Raw genomic sequence first — 19,241 nt, 5'->3', positions numbered from 1 at the left:
TACTGCTTTAAATATCTCTCCTAAACATTTTTACCTGGTATGAAATAGAGATGATACTTAGATTTTGGGTTTAGTTTGAAAACTAAAGTTCACATGGCCTTGGAAGATGGCAGAAATGAATTAGTCTTACTTATCACAGCCTCAGTAATGGTTGGATTTTCTGCCTTTCTTTTACATTGTTCTGACAAATTCTTTGTTTCATTTGATTTTTTCCCCCAAGAGTAGTGGCTGTATTTTGAGATCTTTGCTGCTTTATCAATAGAACAACATTATTTATCAATATTTTCTTTCATTAAAAGTATTTTATTAAAGTATCTTCTTTCTCCTTAAAATATAAAACTGAGCCCACTGAGCACAGATGCTTATTTTACATCTAGAATGACACCTTTCCTAGTTTACAGTATTTTTCCAATGGCTTATTCATTACATTGTAGTTGACTAGATTTAACCCAACAATACTGAAGTCCTTACTTCTATAAACTCTAGGTATTTGTGCATTCTCCACTGACTGATGCATAAAGACTCTGCTGGAGGCTAAAGCAAATAAGTACCATCTATATGTCCCTTTGATAATGCCTCTTCATACTTTTAAATATTTAAAATAGCTTTACTCGGCAAATCTATCTACTTGGTGAAATTATTTAAGTCAGTTTCTCTCAACTTATTCTTACTGACTAAATATATCAAGAGGGAACAGGTTGACACTGCAAGCTCTTCAGATAGTGACAGTATTTTTTTTACAATGTCAGGAACAACAATGTTCGGATTAAATAAGGAACTCTGTTGCAGAAGATATATGGGTAAGTATGATCAAAAGTTAGTACTCTGCCCATTTCTTCTTCTCTCTCCATTATTTATTGAAATAGAAGTTCTTTAGCTTTGTTTTTAAAAAGCAGTAACAAAAGTGTTCTAAATATTTTTTTCCTGAAAAATGACTGAAGAACAAGCTTGTATAGTTTCCCCTTACCTTAAGTAGAAGCAAAGCTGATGAGAACAAAAAGCCATTTTGGTTAAAATTCAGACCACATAAATTTATCATTTATGTATATCTGTCTTCACAATAGTCTTAATCAAAAGCATCATTATGATTGATTATATGCCAAAAGAGTAAAGACAGGAAAGGGTGAGTATATCTTAACAAAATTTTTACTTTTAACACTTCCCTTTGAAAGTAAGTAATCAGTTTTCACTACTAAACACTAACTTATTACCTTAATTTTGTAGAATCTGTAAGAAATTTATGTGGAGGGAAGCTTGAATTTTATAATATGTGCTTACACATTATGGTGGCAATCCCACATTTAAAGGAAATCGATGCAAATTCACGCCAGGAATATAGCAAGACACATATGGATATACTGACTGGATGTAGGCCTTTTGCTGCTGAAGCAGAAGAGGAAGAAAAAAATAATGGTGCCTAGAACTTAAATTTCAGTTCCTTGAAAAAAAAAAAAAAAGGCCTTTCAAGATACTTCTTACAAGAAGGAATGCCTGCATTCCCTATTCAATATTTTGATACTCATTCTCATGAATTTACCAAGGAATGTTGCTATTAAATGTATTATTCTCAACAGCGAGATCCTACGACCAGCATGGTATTTTTTGTAATTATTATTAGCTATTGTGAGCAGCTTTTATTTATCTTATTCTTCCCCTGCCTGAGTTATGACTCATTTTCTCCTCTCATAAAAAAGTATGAGTAGTTAAACAGTGGATTAAGTTTCTCCCTCTTCTGCTTGAGATGGTTACTATCTATCAAACAGCTTCCTTTAGAAAAATATAAGCACATATATGTCATGTTAATGAGTGTGTGATAGGACAACTAATACACAAGTGTAAAAGCGTGTTTTATCAGCTACATATAAACTGGCTGTAACACCAATTAGCATTGCCATCACCCTGGGTTTTTGTTACACTTGCTTTAACACAATCACGTTGCTATAAAAAATTCATCCCATGATAGTTATGAAGAGGAGAAATATCAGTCTGCTAAACAGCAAGACAACACAAGTATAATTCCCTCCTGGGAAAAAACAACAAAAAATATCTATGCAACATCAAAACCCAAACCAACCAAAAACCAACTAAACAAAAACCCCTCTTTGCTATACACTAGCAGTACGTTACTTCTAAAAATCCTACCTAATTATAATTTCTGCTTTTCTCTACTAGTTTGATACACAGACATATCCTTACACTGCTGGTTTACTTTCAGTTACAAGAGCTTAGGTTTGAATGCGCTGCAGATTTTGCAGTTCAATCTCAGGCTAAAAAGAACCAAAACCCAAAAACCACAACACAAAAAACCCCACACAAACAACTTCTCAGAAAAGGACTGTTGCAGGAAAAGTGACTTTACTGTAACAGGATTCCTGATACATCTGATGCTTTGCAACACTGTGCTATTAGCAGATTGTTGAACTCCTGTGGTTCCATTTCATCTCTGGGTTTCATCACTGAAACCCAGATGAAGTCAACAGAAGTGTGCCAAGGCAAAGCTTTTTTGGCTCATTTACTAGTAACCTGCTAAGTTGTAATGTCAGGAAGACTAAGCATGGGGTGGGAGGGAGGAGGCAGCAGTGGCAGGAAAGACAGCCAAGCATTAAATTGTTAAAATGTGTTTACTTATCCCATCATGATATACTCCATGTACAAATGCTTAGTTTACTGAAACTTAGTTGTAACTCTAAACTAGTGAATTTCATGTGAAAGCTTTAAAAATTGTCTTGAGGAAAAACAGGCAAAAATTTTGAATTTAATTTTATTGCAATATTTGCAAATTTTTCTGTGGTTATTTTTTGTTTTGTGTTGGATTTTTGTTTTGAGGTTTTTTAGGTTCTTTTTTTAAAGAAAAAAATACTGAGAATTAAACCACTCATGAATACCCAGCAAAAGGAAGAGGGCAATCAATATAACAGTCAGAGGATCAAACTTGCATCTTGATTATGATTTTGTAAGTTACTGCTTTTTATTTGAATATTACAGTGGCTAGGTCACATAAGGTAAAGAGAGGGTCACAGAAGACTGTAATTGGATAAACTGATGTCTTTCATGTGCCATTTGGTACTTGGAAACCAACAATCTTCATAACTTCTTAACTGTAGTTCTACTATTTGCTTTTCTACATATTTCACTTAATTATATCATAAGTTGCTATTGTCATAAATAGCTTACCATCTGAGCATTGCTTCTTCATCCACACCAACTGCCTGCAGATATTGTTATACTATACTGCAAGGTATTTGAGTGCTCTGTCTCATCTTAAAATCCTTGTCTGACAAATATCACTCCTAATGAGAATTCTGGACTTTTTCCCTCCTGTAGAGAATACAGTCAGCTTTACTAACCCTACTGGTATTTCGGACTTGTTACCACTTCAGTTACTACTCAGTTTCCCATACAGGAAATATTTTATTACACTAACTGATAAGTTAGAGGAACACAGATAAGCCTTCAAGCATACCAGCACTTCTCTTGATTTCTGAAAGCTTTCTCTTTTTACACCTATCAGTCTAATAAGAGATAATTGCTGTAAACTTTTTTGTAAAGTTTGAATAAGTTTTCCTGGCCTTAAGCTTTTATAGAAACATTATCATTTTTCACTGTGTGTCATCATAACTTTTTGGCCTTACAAGTCACACCCCAATATGTTTGAAAGCAATTTAATTTATATGTAAACACTTTGAAACTGCCTTTCACTGTGTATTACAAAACTCTGGTCAATACTTTTAAGTATTAAGTTATCCACAATTTATTTTGTCTCATTCTTTTTCATAGATGCTAGCTAAGAGAGGATGGAGTCACTCTTCCTTCTTCCCCCATTTCCCATCCCTGTACCCTCAAATCTTCTATATACCTACAAAGACCTCATTGATACAACTGAATCCCTTCACAGCATCCCCCACCAGGCCTAGTCCTCTTTCTCCTGTAGTCTTTGAGAAGAGAAGATACAAATCTATAATTATTAAACACTGAGTGCTTCTGAAGCTTATCAGTATTTTTCCATGCCTTTGTTTGTAGGAGATAGTCTCTACAAAATTTATGTAGTATGCATAATTTAATCCATAACTGCTCCACTTTTCTACCCTTCCAAAATGCTGAGATCAGTAATAATTGATAATTCTCTGGAGGATAACAGCTCAAAAGCAAACCTGTTCAACATCCCGGCTCCTTCTGTACATTCAATATGACATAAGAGGGAAAAACAAAGTTTAGAAGAGCTGGGAGAACATCAGATGGCAATACCCAAGCCACCTGGACACTTATCTTCCAAATTTTGGGCAATTAATATCGAGTTTTCCATACTGTTAAGAACAATGCATTCACCTGGGCTTTTACCATGAAGAAAATATCTGGCCAGTTATAAGCTTAATAAAATTCTATGCTTGTGCTAAGCACTTGTCTGCTTAACCACAGGACTTAAGGAGACAAGCAGCCACTGCTAACACAACAGTTTAAAAAAAAAAAAAGGGAGGGGGGAAACAAACTATTTACACAAGCCAATAAAATAGCATCCCTGAAACTCTGATGCATAAATTTTCACTTGAAGTGCATTAGTTGGCAGAGAATTGAATGCTTATAATATGCAGTCCATAAAATTTACCATGCAAGCAATACCCCTAGTATGTATACTTTTTGTTGTTGTTTTGCTAGAGCCTTACCCAGAAACTTTAGTCAAGTAAAAAAACCCAACCAAAACAAAACATGGACACAAAGGTTAGCAGGCATGTCCCATGGTATTTTGTAAACCATGAGGCAGCACATGCATTAGAAGCTATTTATGCACTAGTGTCTAACATGCACATGAATAGAAATGGCAGAATCAGAAGAGAGGCTAAGGCTATGCCATGCCATTAATGCTTTCACAGGTGCTTCATAACTAAACTGAAACTTCAGTTTCCAGAAAAAAACATCACCACCATCACAAAAACCAACAACCCACAGCCAAACAGACAGCCTCCAAACATATTTCTGTTGATTTTTAAGATGTAACATGGGGCAAGGAACAGTCTGCTACAAGCATCCATATAAGATTCATGTCCAATTATTTTCATGCAAACAAGGAACACTTACAAGAACAAAATGGGTATGGCAGATCCTGTCTTAGAACAGACCTAAATTTCTAGGCCTAAGCTTCTAAAACTCAGGCGTCCAGGTTCCCAAACACATCCAACCACTATAAAACAGCAGGGATCCAATCTCCCAGAACAACCACCATGTCAGTTCCATCACCTCCCTGCACAATGCTTTCCTTTCTCAGGAGGCTTTTCCTGCATACCTCCATCACCCATATATATGAGGTAGGATTTCCTGTCTTTTGCCTGCCCACGAGAAAGCTGACTCACCCTCCCATCCCTCTTCAGAAAAGTCTGCCTATGCTACTGCTTTGTTGTCCCCTTCTTCCAAGCTTTCTGCATCTAGGAAACAAAGCCATTTTAAGAAGTAGTATTTCTTAAACCACAATCTCATTCCTCAGAGCTGATCTAATATGGAGTAAATATAGTCCAGACAAACAATACAACAGATGCCACTACTCTGTATATTCCACGCTACTGGCTCCAGCTTCTTGCCTGTAGAAGCAGCTGCCTGTCACTTGCTACCCTCCAGCATGGGCATTGGCTTAAAGCCATCCTCATGTAAGAAGTTTTGCATTTAGAAAACAAATTTAACAAACTGGTTAGCATTTCATAAGCACAACAAGAAGGTGCGACATTTAAACACTCAGCATAGAATTTTGTCTATCTCCAGGTGCTTTTCCCCCCCCCTTCATCTGCTCAGTAGTAGGTTTGTATTTTTCAGACAAAACCACTGTTTGCTTACAGCACTGCATGTAACACTGTACACAACAACTGCACAAAGTTGACAAAAGGTTGTGAATATGCTAATAAAAACCTTATTATTTTTGCAGTCATAGCAAGACAACATTGATACTGCTGCTCATGGGGCACCCAGCTTAGCTCACATATGCATTTAGTTTTTAGGAGCTGCAGTAAGTTGCCCTACAGTCCACAGCACTTAACTCCCATGTAAACTCTTTTCTCACCCAGATTGTAAAGCATCTTGTATTCCTAATCTTGTCGTCAAAATATAGATCCTTTCCATTACACAATGTTTTGGTTGTTTGGATGTCACACAGAACACGTACTATATAGAACATACTAAGTGCATTAGCAGAAAATATATACTAAATGAATTAGCAGGCTTAAGAACTACTTGAGCACGGTCCTATCTTCTTCACAAGTAAGCGGGGTTAGCATTGGCCTTTTAAGGTTTATGGTTTTGAACTGCCAAGTCAAAATACAGCGTACTTGCTGGAAGGTCCTTGAATTGGCATTCTTTCTGAGTCTTCAAACATAGACACAAGAAAATGCTAGGAAAAACATAACAACTGATTTGGCTATCAATAGTCCATAAAAGTCAAGCTTACTGCCACATGGCAAGGTAAGGTAGCCATTATTCACTGCTCTAGTTACGCATAAACTACTCAGACATTCAACCGCTACAGAATTTCAGGTTCATTTTTTTCCTTTTTTTACAGAATATTATGAATAAGAAAAATAATACAACTTTAAAAATAGATTACTTAAATAATACCAACTCGCCAATTATTCCTCAGTGCTGTACCATCTACTCAGTACCAAACCTCTATTCCTACTTGCAGTGTTACAAAATTGTCATTAAATAATCTGCGAGCTGAGTTACTGGTTAAGAACTGGACTCAAAGAATATAGTAGAATTTACAAACCTTAAAGCTCAGAAGCCCATTAGGACAGGCATTGTACAGAACCAAGTACAGATACACCTTCTCACTTCTGGAAATATAGCTATTAAAGTAATTTACCATTTCTTCAAAAAAAGAGTTGAATGAATGAAAGAAAGGCAAAAGGCTTGCTTCATTCCTTTATATGGTTGCTCTGTCTACATCATTTCACTTGTAAAAGAATGCAAAAATAATCCACCATTACCAGTGTCAGTCTTTCCAAAATAAATGGAAAAATCCTACTAATTTTATTTCCAGATCAGAAGTAGAGCACCCACATAAAACTTTTCTTATGAGATATACTGATCTAGTCTGTTTCCTTTTAGAAAGTTTATTGTAGATAATTAGCTACATGGATTTGGGAAGATGCACTACGTATAGTTGCTTCCAGTTCCAGGAATCCAAGAAACATATGTTTCTAAGTGCCCCTACAAGTGCTTATATGAAATTCCCCTCCCCCAGGCAATTTTTTTTTTAAAGTTCAGAATAAATTTAGGTAAAGGAAGGATTTTAAATTCACTCTAACTTGTTCCACAATATAAGAAGCATTTAAACATCCTTGACAGTAAATCCTACTGATTTTATTTTAAACAAGATTTTTTTGAACAATGTTCAAGTTGCCAAAACAAGAGCAGCACCTTGGATGTCATCCTTTTCTGTATAATAATGAACTTAACTCTTACTTGAAAACTTCTAAGGAAACATATGGATAATTTCAGAGAAGTGTCACAAACAAAAGCCCAAAGAGGGAAGTAAAAATAAACAATATCCTCTTCACTCATCCCATTAGAATAGTAACAGAATATAAACTACACAAGAGAACAATTGGTCATCCTCACAGAAAAGTTATGAAAAGTCGCAACTAAATATTATATATATTAAGATAACAGAAAAGATCACAAAACTCTAACTATAATTTGCTACAAAGATGAAGTAAAGCTTGTCACGTAAATCTAAACAATGATGTACAATTTTTCTTTTCTTTTTTTTAAAGAGTATACACAATAGAATCTCATTAACCAAGTACGAAACTGCTTGGCTGCTATTTGTGGGCAACATGCTAGGGTTTGGGGTGAGTGGGGAGGAAGGGGAATAGCAAAACACAGGATGTTACATGAAGGATCTGTAGTGCTACGTGCTTGAGTCTAATCAATCAGAATAACTTTGATCTCACAAGGTCATAACTAAAATCATTACTTGTTTTTTGTAGATTTAGTATCAACCTCTGAAAGCACTAGGGATATGCTCTTTTTGCAGTTTATCATGTATAATTCAGCTACTTTCTCACATTGTTTCATATATCTCAACTCTTCAGTTACTGGACAATACAATGCATAACCTTGCATTCCTTTTCGCCAAGAACACTCCAAACGCTCACTGCAAGACTGTCAGCAGGAGTGCTAAATATGCTATTGTTTACAGTGTTGTTCAGCACTGTACCTTGGGACTTAAGAGCTATAATTTAAATAAAGGCCATTCATAACTTCCACATTGTTACGGTTGGTCTGTCCCTCATCATTGCCCCTGATACCCCTTTTGAGCTACATTTTCTGCAGGAGAGATACAAGTTTATAGTTGGGCACATGAACACTGCTGGGACTGCCAAGCTGTGAATTTTGTGTTGCTTAAAACCTAGTTTTTATACAGTCTCAGTCAGTACTCAGAAAAGACAGTATTTGTCATTAGCTGTCCTCAACTGATTTTCCTTTTCTGTGCCTTGTGTCTTCCACACTGCACATCATTTAAAACTTACTACAGAAGTACTTTCTCACCTCCATGCCATCATCTTCCATCACACTTGACTATCACATTACCTTCACAGATGTTTATCCCTACCTCTGTTCTACAGCTAGTATTACTCATCTGCATGTCTAATAAAATCTTTATTATTGAAATCAAGTAGAAAAAACTCCACTGATGTTACCTAAACAAAAAATAAAGATAACTTCAGCATTTTGAGACTAAGAATATTTGAGAATTCTTAAAAATATTGTGGGTTTTTTTTTTTTAAATATCATAGTAACTGGGAGTATACTTTCTGACTTTGTATTATTCATACAGGACAAACATTCCCATTTATCAAAGACAAAAGCTTCTTAACAGTGATCAAAATACATTGTCTACTCATTTGGCTCTGACTGCAACTTTTAACGGGTATTTTAACAGTGGCAGAAAAAGCAGTCTCATGCTGCTTCAGGAAGTGGAGATACTGGGGAACACAGTGCTGGTAGGCAAACTGGGCCCACTCAAGGTATGCAGGCCTTGAAGCATTGTAACTGTACTTATAAAACTTCATATAATCCCTGCCAAAGTTCTGATCACAACCGAAATACATATCATACACAAGCTCTGCTTGGTACTGATAACAGAACACTTTTGGCCTAGTCTGCATCTACCTAAGGTCCCAGCAGCACTTTCTACAGTGCATCTAAACGGCTACAGTAAATGTCGGAAGTGCTTTTATGTGATATGAGTGTCAGTAAACTTCCCAACATAGCATTGTATTTGGTACAATACACATTTATTCCACAGCTTGGAAGGCTGCAATTTTTTCTCAAATACACTCTTGAAAAGCATTGCAGAACTGGATAAACTAAAGGAAAATGCTTTATCCTACAAAATTCAACAGTTCACCATTTTAGCCAATAAAATTTTAGCTAATATAAGCAAGCAGATTGAGAAAAGGAACTGGAATTAATTCAAGTAATGATGACAGGCTAAGACTGTGTTTATATTAAAAAAAGTTTTCCTGAATAAAACTTAGTGATTTGGAGAAGCCTCTGATTTCTAGAAATCTGTCCAAATTCAATACAGCACATCTTGGAAAAAAAGTTTTATAACATGAAAACAATTTTCACTTTTGTAAATTCTGCCTATCACTATCTCAGTTCTTCAATAAAGGTGTAGGAGAAAAAATATCATGCTATTGAGTAGCAAATACTATATAAACTATACTTAAAAGCAAAAAAACCAACAAGACATTGTTTCAACAGAAGCTACATAGATATAACTATGCTAGTCAATCTTGCCTTGCAGAAGTAACAGACAAGATATTTGTAGGACTATTTTTTTTTTCAGATGCTTGCCTGTTATTATTAAAGTTGTGAGAACACATAAGAGCAATCATTAAAAAATAGTTTCCTGATCCTGTAAACAAAAATGGCTAAACATTTTTTCCTAGTATTATTCAGACAAAATAACTACACTTCATCTCTGGGCATGTTTTGCATTCAGTCTCACAACTGGATATGAGTGGTTTGGAGAGAAAACTAATCTGATTGCAGGTTATTATAGAATACTCAATGTAGACACATTACCATGACCATATTGATTGTATCTAACTTTGTATTTGGCTCTCTGAGACACGGATTGACCCAATGGCCTACAGAGACCCCTTTCATGGTAAATTATTCTGTGATTCTATGAAGGAAAACTGAAACCACATGGCAACACTTATTTCACTTTATTATTATTCTATTTATACCTCAATACTGCCCTCTGCTGATGATGAAGGAAGGAAACAATTGAAGAATGTTCTTTAATATTCAAATCAGTACAGCAGGCTGAATCTCTAGGTTTATGGCAGAGAACATAAGCAATCAATACCTTTACAAGGTCAGTTTGGAAACTGTATATACACACATAAGGTCAAAGTAGGTCTCTTCTCCCTCATGCCATAGAGGTTTAGACTACCTCACAGCAGCCTTCAGAGGCACAGAACAACCCTAACCAAAGCATGTTAAAAAGCTCCAAAGAGAACTATCAGCCTTCCTTGCTACAATAGCAAGTCCACACAGGTAACTTGAAGGCAGAAGAGATTAAAAAGGATATGATAAAGAAACCTCCCAAACCTGGAAGCTCAGAATGATCAGAAGAATTAGCAGCCATTAACCTCCAGCTGCCGCAGCTATAGTTTTACATATACAAAATTGTGCAAGCAATAGAGAACTTGGTAAACTTGTTACAATCTTTAGTAAAGAAAGGATTTTGGTGTAATTTATTTTCATTAACTCTTGGCAGGTTCTACTTAGGAAGGTAACATCAAAAATGGAAGCCCCTCTTTACCCAGTAAGATAATAATCAGTAGTAACTTGTGAAAGTTGCATCTTCCTTCATTTACATGATCTGATATGTATGCATGCATAGTCACTTGACTGATATAAATAAACTTTTACTCATACTTGCAGAGGCAACATAGTTCTGGGAGTTTCTTTATTGGCTTCTGAATCAACAGAATTCTTGACTAAGTTCCAGCAGCAGCTCTATTAGTGGTGATGTGCAAGCCGGAAAGAACACAACTTGACTTTACATCCCAGGCTGAGCTTACAGATAGAAACAGAGTTTTATTTATAAACATACTGCATCATGGACAGCAATTCCAGCAGAGGACTACAAGACACTAACAGTACCACTACTGCCCTTTGGCAAATGAAATCAGTTCTGAACTCCAGGCAGACATCCATACACAACTTACTGAGAGAGGCCAGTTTCATTCGTCACGCTATTCAGTCTTACTCACTTTAAGGATGATAGATACTGTTCTATTAATACACAAAACCAAGAATTTTCAGGCAGTTTGCAACACAGTATTTCCAGTCTGGTAGTTTGCTACTGCTGTGAACTGTAGCCTAGACTCCATTAACAACATGGGTTGAGAATATAAGTCCAATATCTTCCTGTGTTTCAGGGAATACTGATTTTAAAAGGTATCTTGAGAAGGGGAAAAGGAATGCCTGGAAACTTACAACTGTATGTTATTTTTCTTTCTAGACGTTGTTACCTGCTTCTGGGAAGTTGCAGTTAACAGCTACTTGTTCAGTTAAATTACTTTTAAAATGGATATTCATGTGGCTCACACAACAGTGTTATCCACTTGCCACATGGCTTTAGAAGTTGAGCAAGAAATTATACTCAGAGCAACACATGGAAATAGGTTCCAAATTATCTGGTGAACCAGTACCTAGAATACCTCCTCACATCTTAAAATAACATTTGCTTCTGGCTGATAAGAGTTACTGGTTCTCTTCCAATCCGAGGCTTTAATTCAAGAAGATAGCTAGGCACATGTCAAGTTAAGAATCAATGGCTCCACTCGCATGGATCAAGTTAATTGTAAACTTGAGTTACATGTTGATAGGAGGTATGAAAATAGTCTTCAAGTATGGCATCCATCCACATTACTTCTCAAATAACGGAACAAAATGTCCCTGGCCTTCTAAGAAAAATGTGGAAATAAACACATCAAGTGCTAGACAGAAACACAGAACAGACATTTCTTAAATAAATTAACAGCTAGACACACATTGTGCTATTACACTGGAGTTTTAGAGTAATCTGATTTGTGTTTTTCATCCACAATGCAAGATGATAAAAAATAAAGTGTTTTCCATTAAGACACATGTTAAGACATTATATAGAATCATTGGCATAAAGGTCAAGTTTTAAAAGTTCACTTTTCCTTCTTGGGATAAAATACATTACAGAAAATATACTTACATCACAATTAGTAATTAGATCCAGTAGAATAACAGTTTGCATCTTGAGGGGACCTAAAGTTATTAGTGTGCCCAACAAAAATTTGTAAGAAGTAAGAGAGATGGCAGAGGACAGGGAGGGGGAGTAGGGGAGAGAAGTTGTATGAAAATACACTGGTGAGGACTTAAAATAAACCTTGATAAAGTCCCAGCATCTCTGACTATTACTGCTGTGGTTAGGAGTAAATACTGTTCAACCTGTAGCTATGTATTCTAACAGTGTTTCTATTAAGGTCAAGGGAAATATCCATGAAATCTAAGTTCATGTATATGTAACCAGACATAAGAGCTAGGCTGCTTACAGTTTATTATTTTAAATATATACATAACATATAATATTTAATGTATAATATATTTTATAATATACTATATAAAGTACACATGTGTAAGGAAGAAGAAAATATATATCTCTGTATGTATATATATACACACTTTATTTCAAAACACAAATATTTCTTTGACATTCTACATTTAAAAAATTGACCTTAAAAAGGTTGTCAAATAAGCTTTTAATAGCTTTACATGTTTACCCAGAAAAAATACTGAAAAGATAGGTTTTAAAAATCAACACAGAACCCAAACTTCCAAGCTTGGGTCTCCTGTTTACATCTTAAAACTTACATATTCAGAATATCTACACAGGCAGGATGTCCAAAGAATTTATGAATTAAAATATAAATCATACCCAGGTTCTGCAACATCCATGACATTCAACGTTCTCCTCATGCAGACTTGGGATTTTGCTCTCCATGTTTTTAAGCACATTAGAAATAGGCTTTAAGTTTTGAGAAGAATTCTGTGTGCTGCAAAAGAGATTTATATAAACTTGTAATTTTATTTTTTTTTTTAAAAACAAGACTGGGGGCATTTGCAATCACAGGCTATTGAACAGATCTTTTGGATCTCATTTGGCAGGATAGAGATGTGCCCACAAAAAGTAAGGTCATCAATCTGTTTAAACATTATCACTTTAAGTGCTTAAACAAAAGTGGGAAGGGTTCTGTAGAAGAAAAAAAGAAGGAAGACATAAAAGTAAATAATCAGAAAAGAGACTATGGATGTTAGAAATTAAACAGAAAAAACAATTAATTTTTGTGTCTCTATGTATAGAAGTCAGTATATAGTTTATATCATAAATCACATTAATGAAAAGGACATTGAAAACAACCAGCCACCCCCAGGAAAAAGTGAAAGATTTGTTGACATATTCCCAAAAGCTCTCTTCATCTTCAGGCTGATTCTCAGGCTTCATCCTTCCTGAGAATTTCAGCACAAGTGTTCATTGTTATTTTTGGAACTGACTTCTACACTCAAGTACTTGCTTGCATAATGTGTTTTCCTTTCCTTAAACTTTCTGTTAAAAACCTGTTTTTTAGAGATCATGCAAGATTTTAGAATGAAAAGAATTGTTTTAATAGTGATACAAAGCAAGGATGAGATACTTTAAATTAGATGTAGTCCTTCCACTGCTTCCACAACATTTTCAAAAGTGCAATTATAGTAGAAGACAACATTGAGTTCTGTACTGATTCTGTAGTATTTTCTTAGTTTCGATTTTTGGTACACAGATAACATTTCACTGAATATAGAGAGCATATTTTAAGTATTTTATGAAAAATAACTGTCATTATGAAACGTCATTATTTTATGTCAAAGTACCTGCCAAAAAACATTATATGACAACTAATTTTATCAAAAAGACTAGAGAATTATGAAGATGCTAGATTTCAATATTCTTGGGTTAGCTACTAATATCTCTGTTAAAACATTAGGTAATATTGATCTAGGTGTTGAGCACTTTCATTTCAAAGAACATGGTATCAAAACTCAGGAGTCCTTCTGGAAGAAAGCTTTGGCAAAGAATAATCAGTGTAGTCTCCATCTCAGTTTTTTTTTTCTTTTTAAAAACTTTTGCTCTGTTCAAATGCAAGCTTTTGTAAAACTATTTTAAAAACACAGAATGCAAAATTAATGAAGTTCATCGTAAGCAAGTTAGGAAAAAACTCATTTTTCTCTCTAGGTGTAAAACTGATTAAAGACACAAATTCCATCTACACTAGAAAACAGTGATACTTTTGCTCTTTACATTTCAGCACTGCAATTTCATTTGATACCTCTACCGTCTTTTGTATAATCCTCACTTGTCCTATTAATTGCTGACATGCATTTTAAATCTGTAATGCGATTGCATAATCCCTGAAAAAGCCTTCACCAGGAAGAGAAGGAAAAAAATAAATATATTCTGCCTTTACTAAGTAGCTCTTTGTATACAAGGTGTTTATCATTCAAATAAAATGTATCATTGAACAATTAGGGGTTTATCAATCACAGCTTCCTGGAACAAATAAACATTTTTTTGACATGTTGGAACATACTAAGGCCAAAGAAAAAAAAAATGACTCCAATAGGGAAATGCAAGACTGTGACTGTGAAAAATACTAAACCTCACAGTATAAGCCCAAATCCTCTGTAAACAGAATGCTGGATAGTGACTCAGAAAATGAATCATTCCTGTTGTTGCCTGAAGGTGGCAATAATGATACCGTACTTACAAAGTGTTTCCTTGACAGTTTTATATTTAGAACTTTTGTCAGTTTTAAAAACATTAAAAAATTAATTTTCTAGAATTACATTTGTACTACTAACATTTCATGGCACTATTCATTGTCCATTAGCCCCACAGAGAACAGAATGAAAGTCTCCTGCATCCTACAACTGCCTCTCTAGAGTTTTCTAAGAAAACCTCTATAAAGCAAAACTAAGACTACACTGTTTCTGTGATTTTTCTTTTTTTTAAAGCTACACTTTCATACCTGCTAAACAAAGCTAAATGCAATACACAGAAAGCAGAAGGCTATCAGTGCAAAAACTACCCAAAAAAATCATCCTTTGAAAGCCAACCATGAACCATACCAGGGTCAGAACAAGGATCTGCCACAGAAAAATAAACATAAAAGCTTCCCTGCAGCCCACAGGAAGAAAGATTCTGAAAAGTAGTGCAGCTATGCTCTCAGTTCCACGATATTCCTGAGTACAGACATGTTACATTTTATGCAACCCAGGGAAACTACAACCAATGGTATAGTAAAGAGAAGTGGATTTGTACAAAGCTGAAATACTTGGCATACTAGTGCTAGGTAAGAGGGTCAGTAGAGTAACAGGTTTAAGACTCAAAGAATATACTAGAATATTTAGACCAAATCTAGTGTTACACCATTTTTTGTGGAGTTATTTGCATCTTTCAGGTCTTGCAGGGCACAAGCAAATTTTTTAACACTAGGTACTGATGTTAGAAATTATAATTCAAGTTACTTTGCTGTTAGTGTTGCTGATACTATGAACTCAAATAAGCATATGGTTAATAGAAATAAGAGCTCTAATAAAGGCTAGCAACCAGTTAATTGATTAATAGGGATTAGAAAGAAGTCAGTAGTACAGTTACACATGAAGTATAAGCATCTCAGGGTTTTATACCTTAAACACAAAAGCATTCTCTCTCCATCTTCAAATATACAACTTGCTTGTAAAACACAAGCTATTACAGACACACCTTAAAGCTTTTGTTTGCAAAACAATTCTTTAGATTTGGGTGACTATCTAACCCAGTAGAACATAATTATACTAATCAAATAAGGCAAATACAATCATTTAAAGAAGTGTGAACAACAACAACAAGTTAACAATCCTGGCTATATATAAAATAATACATTTTTGGCAGCTATACAAAATATTTCTTGGTCTGTAAAAATACTACACCTTCAAGTAAAACATTAACATAAAGCAGTAAAGACCATTCATTCTCACAGCTCTGTCTTGTTACATTTCACATCACTTTAAAATAAAGTAAAACAAAAATTTAAAAAAGCTAGTTTCATAAGAAAATAATTCTAATATTGTTCAGCATACATTTAATACAGTCTGCTTCAATATTCCTTACTAGTAGGGCAGGAATTCCTAACTCCTTACCATAGCAAGTTTGAGATACACAAACACAATAGCATCTGAAACCAGCACAATATTGAACTACCTATTAAAATAATTGATATACCTATTAGCTCCACTTTTACTACTTTCTTAAGTAAATTCAAAAAGAAAAGAAAAAAACCCCAACACAACAAACCAAACACCCCAGCATTTTGCTAAACCTATTTACTCTCTCTTGAATATAACATACACCATACCAGGGCCTTTAGTGCATTAATAAGCTTTAATGACCCTGACCAGACTCACCTGGTACATCCTGGAGGCCCGTTTAAGCTCACCCCAGGACCTACAGTCCTAGTCTGAGCTACACTATAAAAGTGTTGGTCTTTGGCTCAGTTATAGCTAGGCTTGTACCTAGCCACTGATATCCCCTGATCTGGACCTTTGCCTGAAGACTGACTTCTACCTTGTCTTGTCAGAAAGAACTTGCCCGGCCATCACTAGACTGTGTTAGACCCTGCTTCACTGGCTGGCCCTTCTAGCTTCACCTCAGACCTGCTTCATCACTGTGGACTTGCCTAATATCTGCCCTACTCAGGTACTCTGGGGTGGGTCTCACTAGCAAAGCCCCTGCCCTGCTGGCTGTATGTGCTCAGCTCCTGGGTTCCCTCCCTGGGGGAGCCGTGGCCCTCACTGCTCCCTGATGTGCAACACCCAACTCTTCAAACCACCAATGTAGAATCTCTTTTTTTTTTTTCACAGCTCAGAATGGGAAAGTTAACAAGAGACTACTGGAGTAATGGTTCACACTGTTGGAATGGAATTAATTTGCATTCTGAAGACTTCTAAAACCATACCTATCTTTATTCTAAAAAAAAAACCCAATGCAAAACCCTGAAGAAAGAAGTTATTTGTTCTAACAATCAAAAGTAAATTAACTTTACTACTAAAATTCCCTGATCTCACCACTCAACTGTTCTAAATGGAGGCCTATTTATTTAAGCATACACACCTCAAACATAAATAGTAATTTGCTTACAAAGAGTAGTGGTCAGGTAGGTAGAAGCCTTTTTATTATGCTATTCTAGTAGCTTAGTTAAGCTCAATTTTCATTCCTGAAAGAGGCTTATAATTATATGTGGTAATGAAGTTTTTAAATATTATTTTCCATTGTCTATATAACATATCTCAAGTGGAAGTTCAATTTGTTATAGATTACTCTCTATTTATATCAGTATGTTTGATATTGATAACAATCCAAGTTTAAAAGTACTAATTTAAATTTTTATAGTAAAAATTTCAATGAAATAAAAAGACAGCAAGAGGCAACAAGTCTCTTAAAATGCTCCTAAGCATTCAGAAAGTAAAAAAAAAAAAGTGTATATGGAAAAAGGAGTCTTCCTGCTTCAAAGAATATAAAAGTCAATAGTTTTCATAGTTGCCTTTTCAATCCGAATTGCTTCAACATTAATTAAAATATCTAAAAAGTAGTTTCTTTGTGAAAAATCAGCCTATAAAGCAGAAATGTAAGCTTAGGAACTCTTAATTAGCATCTTGCTCTGCATAACATTGTTTTTGGCATGTTTGTAATGAACAAAGCACACATTCTTTCACTCCTATGAATTTCAATGTTACTCCGCTTTGCCACATGCAAAAGTTTCTCTACAAAAGGTACTTATGACACATACCTACTCAAAGACCTATATGAGTAGGAGAAATGCTAGTTATACTTCATTGGATCAGGTAACTCAGTTCAGAATAATTACTGCATAAATAAAAATCAGAAGTTGAGATTTGATATGTTAAGTAATTAAAAAGACTACCTGCTTTGGCTTCAGAGAACATGTGACACTGCAAGTAAGCTAGTTGTTACTACTACATCATTATAGTAATTCACAATTTTTTAATCAAATCTAGTAATTTAATGCTTTATAGTTGTGACTATCTGTTCAATTGAAATTCTGTATTCTGTAGATGGTTAGCTACAGGGCAAAAATTGAGTTTGCTTTAGGGTGTAATAGGCTGTGTAAGTAAGGTCACAGATTTATTAATTTTTTAATCTTCTTAGTAGAAATGTGCCAGAGGATCTTTTAGTCTACTTTTTTTTTTTTGCTTGGTATAGCTGCAAAATAACTAAGATTGTCATATGTTACTATGCATGCTGTGTTTTATCCAAATAGATCAGTGCATCTGCCATCATAATTGGGAAAAAACAATTTGGGAACCCAATTTCGTAACTCATGCACCTCCATGTGGCTGAATGCCTCACACAAACCAAGTTCCAGGATCAGTGCCTAGGTTCAGGATTCAGCATTTTATCAGATTCAGTATTTGTAATTTAAAACACTTGGTAATTTGAAAATAGTTGGCCAAGCTGTGGCTAAAAAATTGTAAATATATATTAACAATATTACACCACCTAAGCTAGTCATGTAATATGTATTTGGATTTACACATTATCTGGTTTTCCACCAAAAAAAGGGAAAATCTACACATTTTAATGCATTTGGTTGGAAATCTTTAGTGATTTTAAAATGATATGATGAGATGCATAACTTGAGGGAGTCGTGGTCTCAAGACCAGAGAGCAACCAGGTACAAATCTATTTAATTTATCAGTGTGTGTGTATGAACACACAGCAGTATCTCTTGGTATTCTCTATTTCCATAGGTAAGTATGTGATATATATGTATAAATTAGCGGGACTAATACCTGTCTGCAAGTCGCCAGTAAGCCCTCACTCTGTCCTGAGGAGACTGCTGACATTTTAAAATGCCACCACACGGAAGACCGCTCCGAGCAGCCGCACGGAAGGTCTCACAGCGCAACACGTACTGCTCCAGCCCGAGGCGGAGACAGCGCTGGTGGCGCCGCCCGCCCGCCCAGCTCCCGGCCCGCCGGTGCCTTGGCGCTCGCTGAGGGGCGCCCGCGAGGCCGCCGTTGCCGCAGCAACAGGGCCGCGCGCGCCCAGCCTCGAAGCCCTCCCTTCTCCTCAGGCGCGAGGCGGCCCTCGAGGCTCGTGC

The 19,241-nt window shown here is 35.5% G+C and overlaps 1 protein-coding gene across 6 annotated transcripts in view; it reads right to left on the bottom strand.

The window, feature by feature from the left end:
• IRAG1 (inositol 1,4,5-triphosphate receptor associated 1) overlaps positions 1-19,044 on the bottom strand; it is a 120,121-nt gene extending 101,077 nt beyond the window's left edge. For 3 of the 6 annotated variants that reach the window (XM_054827683.1, XM_054827689.1, XM_054827687.1), the window contains exons 1-2: positions 18,931-19,008; positions 12,980-13,097 (exon numbers count right to left, since the gene is read on the bottom strand). The gene's annotated coding sequence lies outside the window, so the exon portion shown is untranslated. Of the gene's footprint in view, positions 1-12,979; positions 13,098-18,930 lie in introns of all 6 variants that reach the window. The other 3 variants (XM_054827688.1, XM_054827691.1, XM_054827690.1) reach the window with 1 other exon arrangement.
• Between the last annotated feature and the right edge of the window lie 197 nt (positions 19,045-19,241).

Source organism: Grus americana, chromosome 5 (genome assembly GCF_028858705.1).
Source record: "Grus americana isolate bGruAme1 chromosome 5, bGruAme1.mat, whole genome shotgun sequence".
Lineage (NCBI taxonomy): Eukaryota > Metazoa > Chordata > Aves > Gruiformes > Gruidae > Grus > Grus americana.
This window is presented reverse-complemented; position numbering and strand designations above follow the sequence as displayed.